The sequence below is a fragment of the Canis lupus genome, chromosome 5 (assembly GCF_011100685.1).
Source record: "Canis lupus familiaris isolate Mischka breed German Shepherd chromosome 5, alternate assembly UU_Cfam_GSD_1.0, whole genome shotgun sequence".
NCBI classification, from domain to species: domain Eukaryota; kingdom Metazoa; phylum Chordata; class Mammalia; order Carnivora; family Canidae; genus Canis; species Canis lupus.
In genome coordinates, this window is record NC_049226.1 from 1,231,572 (window position 1) to 1,249,120 (window position 17,549).

The following is a 17,549-nucleotide window of genomic DNA, read 5'->3' on the forward strand; positions in this document are numbered from 1 at the left end:
CCTCAGCGGCTCTGGAGTCCGCAGACCTCCTGTCCTGCAGGAAACGCTCCGGGCACCCTCTCTGCTGCCTACGCACACCATCGCCCGTTGGCCCGAGAGAACCGTCCAGCCCCAGACGCCTGCCTTTGTCTCCCCAGCTTGGCTGCCTCTCCTTCCTTACCCAGGTGCTTTCCTGTCTTCAGAGAAGACTCCTGCGCCAATGGCTTACTTTTTTCTTAGTGTTTCTTTTTTAATTCTGTGCAGGAAAAAAAACCCCCAAACCAGAAACATCACCAAACCCAAACTAACAAGCCCTCCAAAGCCCGCCGTGTGTTTCCAGCCGTCCCCCGAGGACATAGCATGGGTCGGGCCGTGAGACCAGCGGGGCCGGGTGGGCACCAGCGGAGCCCTCGCCTCTCGTCCATCTGTTCCCACGCTGCCGCTGCGTCCTGTGTCTTGTGTCTGATCCCTGGGCTCTCAGGCAGCGCGGGAGACCCAGTGAGAACTGGATGCTGGGACTCACAGGAGGATGGGGATCCAGGCGGGAAGCGGGGTCTCCTGACGTCATGGAGAAGACCATGAGGAAGCATCTCGGGCCGAAAGCGCTCAGTCCTGTCCGAGTGGGATCGCCTGGGTCCAGCTGTGGGGTCCTGGGCCCCTCGCGACGTCTCTCTGAGCCTCAGGTCCTTATCTGGAAGGAAGGAGCAACGATAATCCCATCTCACGGCGTTGCTGAGAAGATTAAATGAGAAAATACGGGTGAAGCACCTTGTAAATTATGAAGGGCCCTAGAGAAGCTATTATTCATGGAGCAGATGTTGAGGCGTCCGGGACAAAAGGAGAGTGAGGCAGCAAGTAGCACTTGCCCTCTAAGAGGCTTAGCGAGGGCATTCAGGGAAAGCTCCGCGAGCAGGGACACCTGCAGCCAAGGGACCCCACAGGGAGGAGCCGCCTCCGTCAGGCATCCCCCCGAGTCCGAGTGGGGCCTCCTCGTTGGCTCCAACACACAAGGGCCGCATCCCAGCCTCTGGACCTCGCCTTCGCGGCGCCGACTCGTGGAAACCAGGTGAGCGCACGCAGGTAGGAAGGTGGGGCCCGGCAGGAGAGGGGACGGACGCCTGGAGCACCCCGATTTCCCCCCTGGGTCAGAAGCACGAGGCAGATCGCGGCTCCCGGGGGTGGGTAACAGTGACCGTGGGCAGAGGAGGCGGTAAGGGGCGTTGAGAAATCCTCTGTCGTCCGGCTGCGCGGGCAGCAGGCTCCCTTCGTGCTTCTGCCTGGGTTGCAGCCTCGGAGTCGCAGGTTCCTCCTGGACGAGGGCCTCGCCGCTCCGCTCGGGAGGCATTTCGACGCTGCGCGCTGCGGACACGGCCACCTCATACGTGTTACTTGACCGAGTGGTTGTTAAAGAGCAGGAGCAAAGAGAGCGGGGAAGAGAGGTGGGCTGTTCTTACGTGAGCCACGCGTGGGGGCCCGGGCATCCCAGCGTTTGTCCCCATCGGTCCGACTTGCTGCCTGAAAAGGCCTCCTAACAGCAGCACACCGACTGCCTCGTGCTCCTCGCCGGCTGGCGGCGGGCGGGTGAGGACCTGCGAGGGCGCTGGTGGACGGGCTTGGGGTTGGGGAGGGCCATGCGGAAGACTTCCCACAGCTGCACAAGCCATGCAGAATATTCCAGGGGGCCAATTGGGCCCGTGCTTGCCAGCGGGAAGTCAGCCCAGAAAGGCTGGTGCGGTGCTCAGGATCGTCCAGCCCGTTGGGACAGAGCTGAGAGCAGAGCGGAGGCCTCTGGCCACTCCCTTGCTCCTCCCAGGGCTGCAAGCTACCCCCTACGGATTGATTCCAAGCTCCCAGGCAGAGCGAGCTTAGGTGTCCTGCTGGCAGCGAGGAGGAGGCCCCATGCAGGCAAGAGCTCATCCTGAGGGCGCTTACTCCCCCCCTTCCTCTGGGGTCCCAGCAGGGCCTGCAGACAGGAGAGCTTCCCCGGGAAGCCGAGCTGAGGGAGGAAGGTCTGGAGGGGGCGCCGCCTGTGCCGAGGTGGGCTTGAGGACAGGACTCGGGTCCCCTGGCTTCCCTGGTGATTCCCCCTTTGCACTCAGACCCCTTCTGCTCCTCTGCCTGCGGCTGGAGGACGCTGGGGTGAGAGCTGCGCTCTGGCTTCTGGTCCTTTGCCTCTGGCTCCTGGTCTTCTCCGTGGTTGGGTTCGGGAGGGTCGGGAGAATGGGAAAAGAGGGATAAAAAAGAGGGTAAAAGGTGCTCATCTCCCGTGGGGGTGAGGGAGCCCCGAGGAGGAAGCGGCCTTGTGGACTCCCTGCTTTGAGGCTGACCTGGGCGCCAGGAGCATGAGCTAGAGCAGCAGCTAGCGCCCTCGAGGTCACAGGATGCAACATGAAGCAGACAGATTTTGGGGCCAGTTACATGGGGGTTGAAGTCCTGCTTGCCCTGGGGTCAAATGACCTGATCTTCATAGGTCAGCTTCTCCCTCTATATATGGGGTGATACCAATGTCCCCCCATAAAGAGTTGTCGTGGAGATTAAATGCACACACGCACCAGAGTTCCTGTGACACAGCAGGCACTTTTAAATGCCAATTCCCTTCCTTTCCATAATCCCAGTGGGGCCCAGCCAACTCCCAGTGCACTCTGGGAACACAGAGGGCCACCCAGCCTCCTCGGGACTCCCCATCTCCCTGCAGTGGGGGGCCCAGCGAGCTCCATCGAGGGTCCTCTTCCAAGGGGAGCCCTTGGGAGTCACACCCAGCAGTTGAGGCCGGGTCACAGATGTGATCCCTCTGCTTTTGTGTACACGCTTCAAAAACAATGGTGCAAGATGATCACCAGAGTGGATCCCGGGACCCAGGAGAAATCCAGCTGCTCTAGAAGCAGGTGCTGCAGAACGTAGAGTGGCGGGGACACGTTGGGCCTTGAGCGTGCTGAACCCCAAAGCCCCGCTCTGAGCACGGCAGAGCTGCCCCCAGAGGCCGTGGGAGCTGTAGGCGGACAGACGCAAGCTAGGGTCTCAGCTTTCCTGCTTTCTGGCTGCATGACGTGGTCAAGTGGTTTGATCAAGCCTCAGTTTTCCCATCTGTAAAAGAGAGAACGTCTCACTCAGAAAGTTGTTTCACAGGGAACCCTGGGTGGTGCAGCGGTTTAGCGCCTGCCTTTGGGCCAGGGTGCGATCCTGGAGACCCGGGATCGAATCCCACGTCGGGCTCCCGGTGCATGGAACCTGCTTCTCCCTCTGCCTCTCTCTCTCTCTCTCTCTGTGACTATCATAAATAAGTAAAAATTAAAAAAAAAAAAAAGTTGTTTCACAGATCACGTCCAGGTGGGCATACCATGTAATCCTCTCCCCAAAGATGGTAACGGGGACAGACTTTTAGATGATGATAAGTCACAACCACCCACCCCCAGACCAGTGGATTGGCGAAGCCTCACACTGCTCCACGAACTCTCACCTCGTCAGTCCCTTGGCCTCATTTAAAGGAGACCCACACCCACAGGGGATCCCTGGGTGGCGCAGAGGTTTGGCGCCTGCCTTTGGCCCAGGGCGCGATCCTGGAGACCCAGGATCAAATCCCATGTCGGGCTCCCGGGGCATGGAGCCTGCTTCTCCCTCTGCCTGTGTCTCTGCCCCCCCCCCGTTGTGTGACTATCATAAAAAATAAAAAAAATAAATAAATAAAGGAGACCCCCCACAGAGAAAAAAATAAAATAAAATAAAAATAAAGGAGACCCCATCTGTCCGCCTCTGCCCGTTGGTCTGACCCTCCACAGTCATGGCATCTCCTCAACGGCTCTGGCGGAGGTGACCAGGCCCCCTGGCCGCGGGCCTACCTGACCGCTGCGGGCCTGCTTCCCAGGATGAGTGCTTGGGCAAGCAGCCAGAGCTTCCACGAAGGAGGCGCACAGCTCCCTGCGAGGGGAACCAGCACTTTTGTGTTCTGGGGCCCGATCCCCCCGCAGTGGGGGTGTCTGCTGGGTGCCGGCCGGACCCTCCCCGGCCTCAGCCTCCCGCGTAGCCCGCTCCATTCGGGACATGTGTCCAGCCCTTTGCCCTTTGTGCCCCTTGCCCACTCACAGAGGACCCTTTCAAACCTCAATTAGCCACTTAGGGAGAAGAAAGAGCAAGTGCAAGCTGGAGAAATCTGTCCAGACCATGATGAATACTTTCCCAAGCCTGCTGTTGCCATGACAGCCAGCTGGGAACACCGTTTCCAGGGCCTGAGGCGCTCAGACTTGTAGGGGGGTTGCTGCCCTGCTGGGCTGCTGCCCACTCACCCCCGGGGCCCCCCCCCCCTCCCCTGGCCCGGCTCCCTTAGCAACAGCCATCGTCATTGCTGGAGCAACCACCACTGCAGCTTCCGCACCACCGGCCAGGACCAGGGTCCAAGGGAGTGTGTGGGGGGATGGGGGGCGTGGGGTGGGGGGGTTGTGAGGTGTGGGGAGGGAAGGTGGGGAGGGTGTGTGTGTGAGAGAGAGAGAGAGAGAGAGAGGGAGAGGGAGGGAGGGGGAGGGAGAGAGGAGAGAGGGAGAGAGGGAGAGATGGAGGGGGGAGAGGGAGGGAGAGGGAGGGAGGGAGGGAGGGGGAGGGAGGAAGGGGAGAGGGGGTAGGGGGAGAGGGAGAGGGAAGGAGAGGAAGGGGAAGAGGGAGAGGGAGGGAGGGGGAGGGGGAGAGGGAGGGAGGGAGGGGAGGGAGGGGTGAGGGGGAGGGAAGGAGGGAGGGGGAGGGAAGGAGTTGGGAAAGGCCAGCTTGGCCGCCCCAGCTCCAAGGACGCTGAACTTGGGGTCAAAGGGAACTTTACAAGCTGCTGACCCCCCTGAACTCCTGAGAACAGGTTCATGTGTTGGGCGCATGTGGATTCTTTTGAGAAGGGCTTTATAGTTTTTATCAGATTCTCAAAGACCAGTAGGGTTCCCAGTAGGTAAGGACCTTAATTTCAGAGCCTTAGCTTCTGAGCCTCGGGGTTATTGCCGATGGAGGCTGTCAGGCGGGGGGAGACCTGCCTGAAAGGGGACCGGCAATGGTGGGGTGGGGGCTGGCTGGGGACTTGCTTGCTGCTGGGACTTGCCCTTCGCCCCACCCGACCTCTGGGATTGGGGACCCCAGCATGTCCCCGTAAGGCGTGCTGAGTGTCCTGTGCTGCTCACTGGGCTCTGTCCCTGTCCCGCGGCGCTGCTCTGGGGACCAGCGTGCAGAGCCGAGTGTCGCCGTGTGTCACACCCAGAGCTCAGCCTCCCACCTAAGCCCACGCGTGCCGGGACGACGACTGTCTCACCGCCACCGCCTACGAGACGAGGATAGTGACGCGATGAGAAAACTGCAGGGACACCCCGGGGTTCACAGCCACAGGTCGCAGGAGCGCGGGGCGGCGTCACGGAGGGGGAGCCGGGCCCGACCCATGCGCCTCCTTGGCTCTGCCCCCCACGGCCGCCGGGTGACCGAGCTGATGGCCCCGTGTGCGGGGGAAGCGTGGGGACTGAGAGCTGGGTGCTGTGTTTGGAGGGCGCTCGGCACAGTGTCCGTCCCCAAGTACAACGGGGCGAGGGTGGGACCCGGCAGTGTCCCCCGCCGCGAACCAGGGGCCCCCGGCGCTTCCCCCAAGGCCAAGGCTGCGCAGGTCCCAGACAAGCACAAGCTTTCCACGGGGTTGCCAGTCCCCGGGGGAGGGTGGCTCGTATCCACCGGTGGGCCTCAGTTTCCCCACCTCTGAAGAACAGGGATAATAATGCAGCAAATTTTCTCAGAGGGTGGCGGGTGACAACCACGGTCGGGGACACGAAGATCAGGGGACACAAGATCTGGGAAGGTTCTCGTCCTTGTAGCTGGTCTCTACGGACATGCCCTCAGGCCTCGCTCAGGGCCAGGCGCGCCCTGGGGGGGCGATGGCGCCGTGTCCCCGGGTGCCACGTGCCTGGCTCCGCAGCCCCAGTGGGGACGCTCAGGGATCGCAGGGGGCTGGAGAGGGAGCCGCGGCCAGGGCGTGAGGTGAGCCCCAGGACACCCTCCAGGGCCGCGTGACACTGTGGGGTGAGGAGGGGTCATTAGTGGGAAGGGGACAAAGCCGTGAGTCGCCATCTAGGAGAGCGGCCAGGTGTCCTCCGACCCCTAGTGGGGCTTCAAGTCCTCTGGGGCCCACGAGAGCGGTTCGTGGTCCCTCTCTCTGCCCCAAGGCTCCTGGTGCTGACAGCGGATGTGGGGGGACAGTACGGGGTCCTCGTCCTCCAGTCACTCGGCTGCTGGGGTCCCTTGGTGGGGGGGGGGCGAGGGTCACCCCCGCGGCCCAGTCAGCAGCCGGAGATGGAGGTGACTCACGTGTGGAGGAGAGGCGGGGCGTCATCGCTGACTCAGGGCCGGCTCCTGCCCCCGTCGTCTCACCTGCCACCGCAGCTGGAGGCGGACACCCCGACAGGTGAGTGACTCACAGGCCGCTGGCAAGTGCAGGCTCCGTGGGCCGGGCTCCTGCCCTGAGCCCAAGACGGTTTGATTTTCCAGGGGGCCTGTGACCAGGTAGGGGGCTTCGCGGATGAGTGGGGGCAGAAGGCGGACAGGGGGCTCCCATGGGCTCGGCAGGGGTGTGCCCCAGGGGGGTGAGCAGGGACCCGGGGGCTCTGGTGGGGGCTGCGGGGTCATGGCCGGGATCTGGGGACGCTGAGCAGGGCCACGGAGTCACGGCTGGGATCCAGGGGCACCAAGTAGGGCTGTGGGGTCACGGCTGGGATCCGGGGGCATGGGGTCAGGCTGTGAGGTCACGGCTGGGATCTGGGGGTGCTGAGCGGGGCCGTGGGGTCATAGCTGGGATCCGGGGGCACTGGTGGGGGCTGCGGGGTCAGGGCTGCGGGGTCAGGGCCAGGATCCAGGGGCACCAAGTGGGGCTGCAGGGTCAGGGCTGGGATCCAGGAGCGCTGGTGGGGGCTGTGGGGTCACAGCTGGGATCTGGGGGCACCAAGGGGGGCCGCGGGGTCACAGCCGGGATCCGGGGGCGCTGGTGGGGGCTGCGGGGTCATGGCTGGACCCGCGGCCACGTGGAGCAGGAGCTCGGGGCAACTACTTCAGCCTCACGGGTGCCAGGCCCCCCAACTCTACGAAGAGGGGAGAAGCGCCAATCCCCGGGTCTGAGGGCCTGGGGCCTTCCCGGGAAGCAGGCGGGAGCCAGGCCCCCCCACCCCCCCGGAGCCGGTGCAGAGCCCGCACCTTGGACCCAGAAGCGCTGCCTTCTTGGTCTCCCTCCCCATCCCAAAGGAAGGGCGGCCCGACCGACACGTGGCTGTCACGGTGCAACAGTAAGAGCGGTGACACGAAGAGGCAAGTCGCCAAAAAATACAGTGAATATCTAATAAACGAGACCGTCTGGCTGCTGGCGACCGCCGTCGGGTAGGCACCGGGGCGGCCACCTGCAGGTGCCCGTGGGCTTCGGAAGCCACCTGGCTGCCGCGGCTTCTGCTGGCGTCCGAGTGTCAGGAAGGAGCAGCCAGGGAGCGCCGCCCCAGGAGAGCTGCTTCGGGGCCAAGAAGAGGCTTCCGTGGTCTCCGCCGTCTCCACGCGTCCTTGTGCCCGGCGTGGGCGACCGTGCGGCCCGGCGGCTTCATCCCACGCCCGTCTCTGGCTGCGGCAACGTCAGCCTTGGCAGAAGGCCTAACTCTTTTTTGACATCTCTTTATCCCAAAGGACAAGACTAGTAAGAAGGAGGATTAGGGGCGCCTGGCGGCTCCGGGGCGGAGCACCTGCCTTTGGCCCAGGGCATGACCCCGGGGTCCTGGGATCGAGGCCCACGTCGGGCTCCCTGCATGGAGCCTGCTGCTCCCTCTGCCTGTGTCTCTGCCTCTCTCTCTCTCTCTGTGTCTCATGAATAAATAAATAAAATCTTTAAAAAAAAAAAAAAGGGTTAGGTTTTGCGTAACCGCCGGAATGCAGAGAGGGGAGGTTGACAGGAGATGCAACTGGACGAGATGAGGGATGTCATTTCTCAAACCCCAGGACACCCTAGCCGGGGACTCCGGTGTGCTCCAGGCAGGTCCCCGGTGCCCCAGAGCCTCGCGAGGGTCCGTGGCTGACGGTGGCCGACCGCGGGCGTCAGGATTCCGGCAGGGCTCACTCTGAGCCGTTCTCTGTCCCTTCTGTGTGTTTTCGTTTCTTGGGTTCCCTCCTGCCCGGATGCCGCCCCTGACTGCCTGGCCGTTCTGGGGACTCTTGCCATGAGCCCGTCTGTTCGGCAGGTGCAGATGATTTACACAGAGCTTTCCTTTCATCGCTCAGTGTTTATTGTGAAATGGGAAGCGCGAAGGTTATTTTTCAGCGGGGCCCCTTGGCAGCCAGGGCTTCGGGCCTGTCTGAACTCGGGATGTGGACTGCAGAGCCCTGTTGGCCAGGAGAAGTCCACGGTGGAGAAGACTTAACCATCCTAAGTAACCAATAGCATCACCAATGGAGACCATTAGAAATAAAATCCCAGGGGCACCTTGGTGGCTCGTTGGTTCAGTATCCGACTCTTGATATCGGCTCCGAGTCGTGAGTTCGAGTCCCGTGTTGGGCTCCACGCTGGGTGTGGAGCCTGCTGCGAAGAAGGAAAGACAAGAAAGATGGAAAGAGGGAGGCATGCCGTCCGTTCTACGGCGGGAGGGGCCTTGTGGCCCGTGACGCAGCCTTCCCCACAACATGGAGTCCGGCTCCTCTCCCCTAAGTCCGCTCCTCACACGTGCTTCAGCCTCCAGCAGCTGCGGAGCAGGAAACCACTGTCTCCTGTGAAGCTCCCTCCCCACTTCACAGTCGTGGGCCGCGGGCTCTTGCCACCTCATGCACGGACAAGGGCATCAGCAGATGGACTGAGCCGCTAATGTGACAGGAGCGGCCGAGGAGGGAGAGAATGTTAGAGCCAGGTTGGCCTCTTCTGGGGAGGAGGCGAGTTCCTAGAGGAGGGGAAACCAGCTGCTCCTGCCGCGTTGCAAGGAGGTGGGGTGTGTGTTAGGCTTTAAGGACAGTGCCCACCCCCCCACCCCCCGCCAACACACAGGAACAGAAGGACGGGGAGGGAGGACCCGAGCTGGGCCCAGGCTGCTGGCTCGTGTTGAGTTCCTCCCTCCTCTGCCGAGGCTCACGCACACTCGGAGGCCTGGCCTGGCCTGAAAACACAGGGAACAACTTGCGGGGAGGCCGGGACGCTTTGGGCATCAACCTCGAGTCGGGAATGCCAGGTCAGGGCTCCAAACAAAGTCACTGCAGCCCCTTGAGTCTCCTGGTTTCGTTCCTTGGGCTCTTCTGCTTTGTCGCCTTCATTTCTCCGACACCGGAGGTGGCTCGTGATTTTCCCAGTGACTGCTGTCATTTCTACACGCGTGGACTTGTCATCGTCACTACTCCCACATCGGATCTCGGGGGTGCTCCCTCTCCGTCCTCCACCCCCATGGTGCCTCCTCCTCTCCTCCTCTGCAGGTGTCGCTCCTCCCAGTGCTCGGTGTAGCTGCTCTGTCCCCATCGGGCACACGTTCTTCTCCCCAAGCTGGAGCCAAGCGCAGGGACGCCCACTGGTGCCCAGAGCAGGGCACGCATCTTGCAGCGACCAGACACCTGCTGGACGTGTGAGCAGTTCTATACTCATCCAACAAACTCCTACCGCGTACCTGCTACGTGTCAGGCACTGTGCCAGACGCCAGGGGTGCATAGTCACCCAAAGGAGGATCTCTGACCTCAGAGCAGCGTCTGGATGAACGAGGAAGGAGTCAGATAGACCGATGGCTTTCCTACGGCACAGTGGACCTACATTGGCCCATGACGGGAGTCTGCAGAAGGAGTTTTAAAGACAGAGTGGAGGGACAGCCAAGCAAACTTGGGGGGCAGGAAGCTCTCAGACAGGGTGGTGCCTGGCTGGAGCCTTGGAGGATGAATAGGGGTGAACTGGGCAAATAGAGCCGAGGGCAAGGGCAGGAGGGACAGCTACTCCTGCTCCCGCCCGGGAAGATGCAAAATAGATCACTGAGCAAGTGTCCAGTTGCCTTGAATTCGCTGAAAACCTCTTCAGCCAGTAGATGGCTGGGCTGTAGTCAGCAGTCTTCTCACCAGGGCCAGGGTGTTACGGTGGAGCGAGGCTTCCAACAAGCAACGTAAAAGGATACGGGCGTGACCTCGGGGTCGCTGTGAGCTAGCTACTGCTTGGCAAATCACGGAGCCTTACTTGTGAAAGGTGAGAGAATTGGACAAGATAACCTCTAGCCTCTTCCAGCTCTGGAACTATCCTCTCCCTCTAAAACACGCGAGAAAACAGCCAAACAAACCAAAGGCTCCTAACACTAAGACCCCATCCTAGGGAGTCAGACTGGAGTCACTGAAGATGGTGGTGAGAGAAACGGTGCCTTCCCGGTGGGTAGATTGGACCCGAGAGGAGAAGAGGGGCTCAGCCCCCTTTGTTGGGTCAGGATCCTTGTTGCTTATGAGCAAGAGGACGTCGGGGCCAAAACCCGTAATTGATTGAGATGCCAGTGGGAGCTCTTCCTGTCACGATGTTTCACTCCAGTGCCTTCATTGCTATTATTATACCAAGTGATTTATTCCAAAAACATAAACCAAGCAGCAAAAGAGTAACTGGCTCCCTAGGGAGAGCTCCGTCCTCTTCCTCTCCTCCTGCAAGCCATCCCGACGCTCGAAGGGGCTGCTTCATTCACCGTAAGCCGGCTCCGGGTGGGAAGGGCTGCAGGGGAGGCCAGGGCCGGGACTTGGCGTCCCCTTGGAGTCTACCCAGAATGCTCGGCCTTCGCAGCCCTGGCCTAGCCGCGCTCTCCACAAATTCCTACTTCTATGTATTTGACACCTGGGCAATGGTTCTCTCTCACTTTGTGCTGTAGTTTCTGCCTCTGAAATGAGGAGAGAAGTCCTTGGCTGCTTTCCTTTCCGAGCCCTGGGCAGTGCGAAGGCCTGGGTACTGGCCTCGTGGTTGGGTAGATCAAACCACGCCTCTCTCCTCTGTCCTCATTCCTATCTGAAAACAGTAAACACAGCAGAAGTCACTGCCTTCCTCTCCCACGGGGCCATCATGGGGAACTCCTGCTAACACGACTCCCCAGGCCCTGGGCTAGCAAGGGAAGCGCTTTCATGAAAGGCCTAAGGACCACGTGCTGTGTCTTTGCAAACTAAAATCCTGGAATTTTTTAAAGTCCTCCCAATAACTCATTTCGCTTGACTTCTCATGACTGAAATGCAAATTAGCTAAGGTCAAGTGGAGCCCCCAGTCATGTGCGGGGTGGGGTGGGAAGAGCATGTTACCATGGCTTCTCTGCGTGATCGCATCCTCCTCGGAAACCAGGAGGACATTTTGCTTGTACAATTGCATCATTTGTCACTCAGCATATGATGTCTTATATTTTAGTGGTCAAAAATATATATATATACTGCCCATCTGTACTTTAAGCCTTTCGAGGGGAAGAGTAGAGTAGTACACAGTAGGTTTTCAATAAATAATTGATTTTGTAATTGTTGATGATTATAACCCTAGCTTCGGGATGGATTTATAAGTCTATTCAAGAATCAGAATCTCGAACTACTGGAACATCAGAGGTCTTAAAGTCCCAGGCCAGCTTCCTTACAGACTTGCATGGCATAAATTATATTATTTTGTCTTTAAAATCCTTAAAGGGGGCAGCTCTGGATGGCTCAGTGATTTGGCGCCGCCTTTAGCCCATGGCCTGCTCCTGGAGACCCGGGATCGAGTCCCACATCAGGCTCCCTGCAGGGAGCCTGCTTCTCCCTCTGCCTGTGTGTGTGTGTGTGTGTGTGTGTGTGTGTCTCTCTCTGGGTCTCTCATGAATAAATAGATAAAATCTTAAAAAAAAATAAAATAAAATCCTTAAAGATGTGGCTAGGAATGGAAGATTTACATCTTTCATCATTTGATTCTCATTTTACATCCTGCCCATGGTCACGTGGTTAGTAGGGGCAGAGCCTGGATTAGAGCACCACCTGATTCAAGGCTCATTTTCTTTCTACTACGTCGTGGTTCTTCTTGGTGAAAGGACGAAGGCGGCCATGGCCTGACAGTTCTGTGAGCTCTGTTCTGGAAGCAGAGACTGAGGCTATGGAGGAAACGGGAGCTAAGTGTTCATGGTGACCCAGCAAGTGAGAGGCTGAGTCTGGCACGGAACTGTTGTCCACTGATGGCCAGCAGGCGTGGTCACACGTGCCAAGCAGCCTACCAGCCTTACCCCCAGCGTTACCAAGCTCAAATGTGCTGAGAGGAAAATGTACAAACAAGGAAACACTCTGCAGATGTTCTAACAGCAAGGGGCAGACAGGCTCTTGGGGTTCTAGGACAGGGACTGGCATACCCAGGCTCCTATTGCTGCTGTGTCTCCTTCCACCAGGGGAAGAACAACAGCCACGGCTGTGGCCTTGTTAGCCATTAAGGCCTACTGGATGTCCTCTTTGGGGAACATGTGATGGATGTATGCATAGGGGTGGGAAGAAGTGGGATTAGAGGGTGTTTTCTCTTCTTCTCCAAAGGGAACAACTCCCTGCAAAGCAATGAAACGGTAATGAGCTTTTTTAAAAAAAGATTTTATTTATTTATTTATGAGAGACACAGAGAGAGAGGCAGAGACACAGGCAGAGGAGAAGCAGGCTCCATGCAGGGAGCCCGACGTGGGACTCGATCCCGGGACTCCAGGATCACGACCTGAGCCAAAGGCAGACGCTCAACCGCTGAGCCACCCAGGCGTCCCCGCAGTGAGCTTTGGAGAGGGCTTCCTTACCACCAAGAAGCCAGTCCTGGATTTTGATGCTATGTCATTTAGCACAGTTCCTTTCCCACCAACTGTCTGATATGACACCATGGAGCTAAATAGCAGAGCTGCTGAAATAACAGTCAAGGGAGAGGGAAATTAAGACACATCAGCAAAGGAGAGATTTTTTACCCAAGGAAGCGAATAAGACACTAACCAATGAAACAGAGACGAGGTGTCTGAGCCAGGTGGCAGGGGGCAGAGAAATCCTTTGTGCGGCAACTAAGACTAAGATGACAGGGATGGCAGAGAAGCCGGGGACAACAGCCGGCCTTGACATGCGGCTTCTCACAAACATTCACTTACTTGATCACCTTCCCAGCCTAGGTGAAGAGGCCAATGGTAACCTTTATTTGACTTTAGTGGGCTAAGCATATGGCTTGTGAGCTTGGAAATTCTGATTCTTAACTTCGACAAGAGAAGACTAGACCAGAGGAGGAGAGAAAAGGCCAGAGGGAGGGAAGATTTGCCAATCTGATGCCTATCATTTCGCGGGGGGAAGAGTGGTGAGTTCTCAAAGTAAGGGCAGACAGAGATGCTTCTCGTACCCAGACACAGCACTTTCAGGCCAGATTGTACTGCTTACGCCAATGCTAATGTATTTGATCCAAGGACGTAGCAGTGGGTTTTCTAGATGGTGGAGGACAATACAGAGCAGAGACCCGGCATGCGGGTTTGAATGGAGAGCAGTTGGTTTAGGATCCTGCCACGCTTTCAGCCCTACTGAATGCTGTCCCTTTGCAACAGGAGCATCTATCGCTGGCGGGGAGCAGTGAGTCTGCACTCCCTGTCACCTGCCTCATGTCTAAAAGGGACATGGAGGATCTGGGCACAACTATTACGATAAGGCCAGTGTCTCCCAGCTCAGCTTGTGATTTTTCCAGGAGCATGAATAAATATGCACAAGTTTTCCTCTGACACGATTTTCTCTCTTCCTTGGACAGATACCTGTGCAGGTCCCCTCCCACCCCCTCCAAGTCCCCAACCGGTGGAGCCTTTTCAAAAGAAAGTCTTTGTTCTCTGCCATATTTTCTTCTGTCTCCCCCAGCCCCCATTCTTTCCACCCACCTCTGCCAAGTGGAAAAGTCTTCATTAATTCCAAGACGGTTGATCCCATTGCCACCATTAATAGGGGTTTTCTGGGAGCCTGCATTCTGCTGGACATGATCTATTCTTTTTTTTTTTTTTAAAGAGAAAAGTATCTTTTTTCTTTTTTTAAGATTTTATTCATTTATTCATGAGACACAGAGAGAATGAGAGACAGAGAGAGAGAGAGAGGCAGAGAGAGGGGCAGAGAGAGAAGCAGGCTCCACACAGGGAGCCCGACGTGGGACTCGATCCCGGGTCTCCAGGAGCAGGCCATGGGCTGAAGGCAGCGCTAAACTGTTGAGCCACCCGGGCTGCCCGGGCCATGATCTATTCTTTATTTTTGGGGGGGCATCAGAGAAGTCCAGAACTCTACTACAGGTAATTGAGAAAGTTGACTTGCCAGTTACCAGTGATGTAACCTTACGAACTCCAAGACTCACCATTTTAGAATCAAATTCTTCTCAAGCTGGATGAGACCTCCAGAATTATAAAATGTTAGAGAACAATGAGATCTTAAAGATTTCTACCAAACTCCTTCTTTGATAGAAGAGGAACCTGCAGTCCACAGATGTTAAAGGACTTGTTCTTTAAGTCACCCCGTCCTCAATGTTCTTCCCTCTACTCCAACTCACCTTTAATTCATCCTGCCCTCACATTGAGGTACAGTTGCTTTTAAGCCATCCTCTTCCTAAACATCCTATAAGGGAAAATGTCTTTAAGCTTGATATCTAGAAGATGATCCAAACGTCTCTCAATCTTTTAAGACAGGACGTGCTACCTAACTAATATCAGCGAACTCCTACCTAATTTTCACTTGTCTTGCTGCCATATTTCCTAAACTCTTTCAGTGAATAGAGGAAAGGGATCCTACTCTTACATACCTTCTTGTAGGTGTAAAATAGGCGAGTTTGCCCTTCCTATGGCCTCGTCTTCCCTTCTCTGGTCTAGCCTTCTCTTGTTGAAGTTAATGTAACAGAACTTCTGTGATCGTAAGCCACACGCTTAGCCCCCTAAAGTCAAATAAAGGTTAGTCCATTGGAGAACTGACTCTTTGCCTAATGACACAAAAGTAATATCTTTAAAAGCTTTCTCTTTTATTTCATGTCAAAGTTAAAGTTGATTTATAGGTTGGATCCAGCCTGGGCTTCTGGCACCCAAGCATGTCAGAGAGGAAAACTGGGACAGAGAGAGCAAGATAAGGGACCCTCATAGGTGGGGGCTGTGGAATAAAAATGCAGTGGGCAGGTTTCCCCAGTTTTGTACAGTGTAGTTCTCAATATGTGCCCATAAGTATCTTGCAAAGCTTTTGAGAAACTGCCAAGAAGCCAAGCTAAAAATACCCGTGGAACAGCGCGATCAAGGAGAAGTACAGGGAAGGGTGTGAGCTCTCCATGGAAGGCGTGAGACTTAGAGCACTGGGCGACTGTAGCACACGTCTCAGGCTCTTGCTCTGGGACTGAACCATGAGTCAGTTTGATAAGGTTGGGGAGGATGATACATCTGGTTTTAGATTGTGCTATATTTTTGAATCAGTCCAGTATGATAGTGAAGACTGTGTGTTCAATGAGCTCTAGAATTAAATGTGTAAGAGCACAACCACTTTGGGAGAAGTTTGCAAGAATTTCTGAAACCTTCTGATGGCTCTCCACTGCCCTCTGTTACAATTATAACTTGACTTTAATGGCTTCCCCATTCTTTGTCCACCCCAGTTTCAGGATCCTGCTTCCTCTAACAGTTAATCATGTGTCCCTGACAAATATTTTCTCTAGTCTGCTTTTTCCAGTTATGAACCTTCTGTTCTTAAGGATTGGGAATATTTTACCGTTGGCACATTCCCTCCCTCTCCTCAGGACTTCCATCGCAATTTAGGAATACTCAGGCTCTCTCTCTCTCTCTCTCTCTCTCTCTCTCTCTCTCGGCACAATGGCCCCACTTCTGTTAATCTCTCTGCCCAAGATGTTTCCAAATTTCATAAGCCTCCCTTCAAGTGCCTCTTAACTTAAGGGACAAAGGATGAGATAGAAGAGGAATGGTGGGTAGGGGGACAGATTTACTTTTTTTCTGAGGTTACACCTGGAATCCTATTCTCTATGTTGTTGAAAACCATGCAGAATCACGTGCTTGTTCACATTGTAAAATAACAGTTATTATTTGAGACAAAGAATAGTCTTGGGGAAATCAGTAGTCTAAAGACAGATGACCTAACATGGGCAACCATCCACAGGGCACAAAGAACAAGGTTTTAAAAAGTAACACAAAACATTAAGCATTTATATCATGTGCAGATCAAGGTAAGTGTGTTTGTCACCTGAGACAATTTGGTTAATCTGTCCCTGGCTGTTCCCCCATGAGAGAAACTTTCCCTCCCTTGTACCCTAAATGAGTTTCTAAGTTTATTCTTTTTATTTATTTTTTATTTTTTTATTTTTTTAAAGTCTATTCTTTTTAGAGGACAGAGAATAGATCCGTGTGACCTTCTGATTATAGAATCTTCCTGCTGATTTGTGAGAGACGTTGATTTGATGCTGATTCGTAATTTGTGAGAGATGGATTGAGCTAGAGGTCATGAAGTGACTCAAGAGAACTGAGTAAGTACTATTGATGAACTTTTGGGCAGTTTTTCAAAAATGTAAAACACCTGTTTTCATTTGTTCCGCTTTGACCCATTTCTACAACTTTTACTTTTTGTGTATATAGTTTATATAATCGTCACTTAATAAGTTAACACTCAAGTTTACTTTGGGGGTAGGTAGGCTTTGCTTTATCTAGGAGCTCTGAAGCGCTTCACATCTTATGGACAAACGGTAAGTTCGCTGTTGGCTGGACTCCAGGGAAGTTGAAGCGACCCTACTTTTCTTGGAGCCAAGGACCCCTTGTGCCCCAGTATCCCATTCCCATCAGAGGTGAGAACAGGAGAGCCCCTGAATCAGGGGCCCTGGGTTTAATGGCATCTGTTGCCTTCAATAGCAGAACTGCCCCTAGTTTGCAGTCCATAATACCCCAGTGGGAGAGTGGCCTTCAGCCGCCACCTTCAGAGTCATTGACATTAGTCATGGGTCCTAATCTCTGAGAGAAAAAAGAATTGCCTCTGGATCCTGTATTCTCTTGGCCCTCTTCTCTGTGTTGATCAGATCTGGTGAAGCTCCCCTCTGACCACTGCGCCTCATTCAATTCTGGCTTTGATATTTTCTACAAGTTCAGGAGACGTCTGTGCCTGTAGCTATCTGAATTCCTTCCACTGATCCCTTAACCCCATTTCCCCCTCAGCCAAGTTACCCCTGTGCTTTGCCCATGGCAGGAACTACAAACTCCGGCGTCCTTTGTTCTCTGCAGCACCCATCTGGGTCAATTGGGTGGGTTGTCTCTTCCTCTGGAATTCTTGTCTGAAGCAGCAGAAGACCCTTTTGGAGGTAGTGAAGACCCACTTACTAAGAAAATGAAGGCCAGGAGAGAGAGGTTTTTATTTGTTTTATGCATAGTAGGTGTTTAATAATTATCTGTTGCATGAATGAGCATGACTGAAGATGAATATGGTGGAGAGGACAAAAGGCGGAGAATAAGAGCTCTTCGACACAAAGCAGATACAGAGAAGGCAGTGAGCAGATGAAGGAGGACATGGCCTGCTCCCACCAAGGAAACCAAGCCTTTTCCTGATTTTTTTTTTTAAGATTTTATTTGTTTATTCATGAGAGACACGCACAGAGAGAGAGAGAGGCA

General features: G+C 55.5%; 1 long non-coding RNA gene across 2 annotated transcripts; it reads right to left on the reverse strand.

The window, feature by feature from the left end:
* Nucleotides 1–259: 259 nt before the first annotated feature.
* LOC111095769 lies at nucleotides 260–4,243 on the reverse strand. 2 transcript variants are annotated; one of them, XR_005358814.1, is made up of 4 exons: nucleotides 4,077–4,243; nucleotides 3,816–3,894; nucleotides 1,434–3,063; nucleotides 260–670 (listed from the first exon to the last, which is right to left on the reverse strand). It is a non-coding gene; the product is annotated as an uncharacterized LOC111095769 (long non-coding RNA). The 2 variants fall into 2 exon arrangements; XR_005358813.1 differs by having other exon boundaries at nucleotides 260–3,063.
* Nucleotides 4,244–17,549: the final 13,306 nt, after the last annotated feature.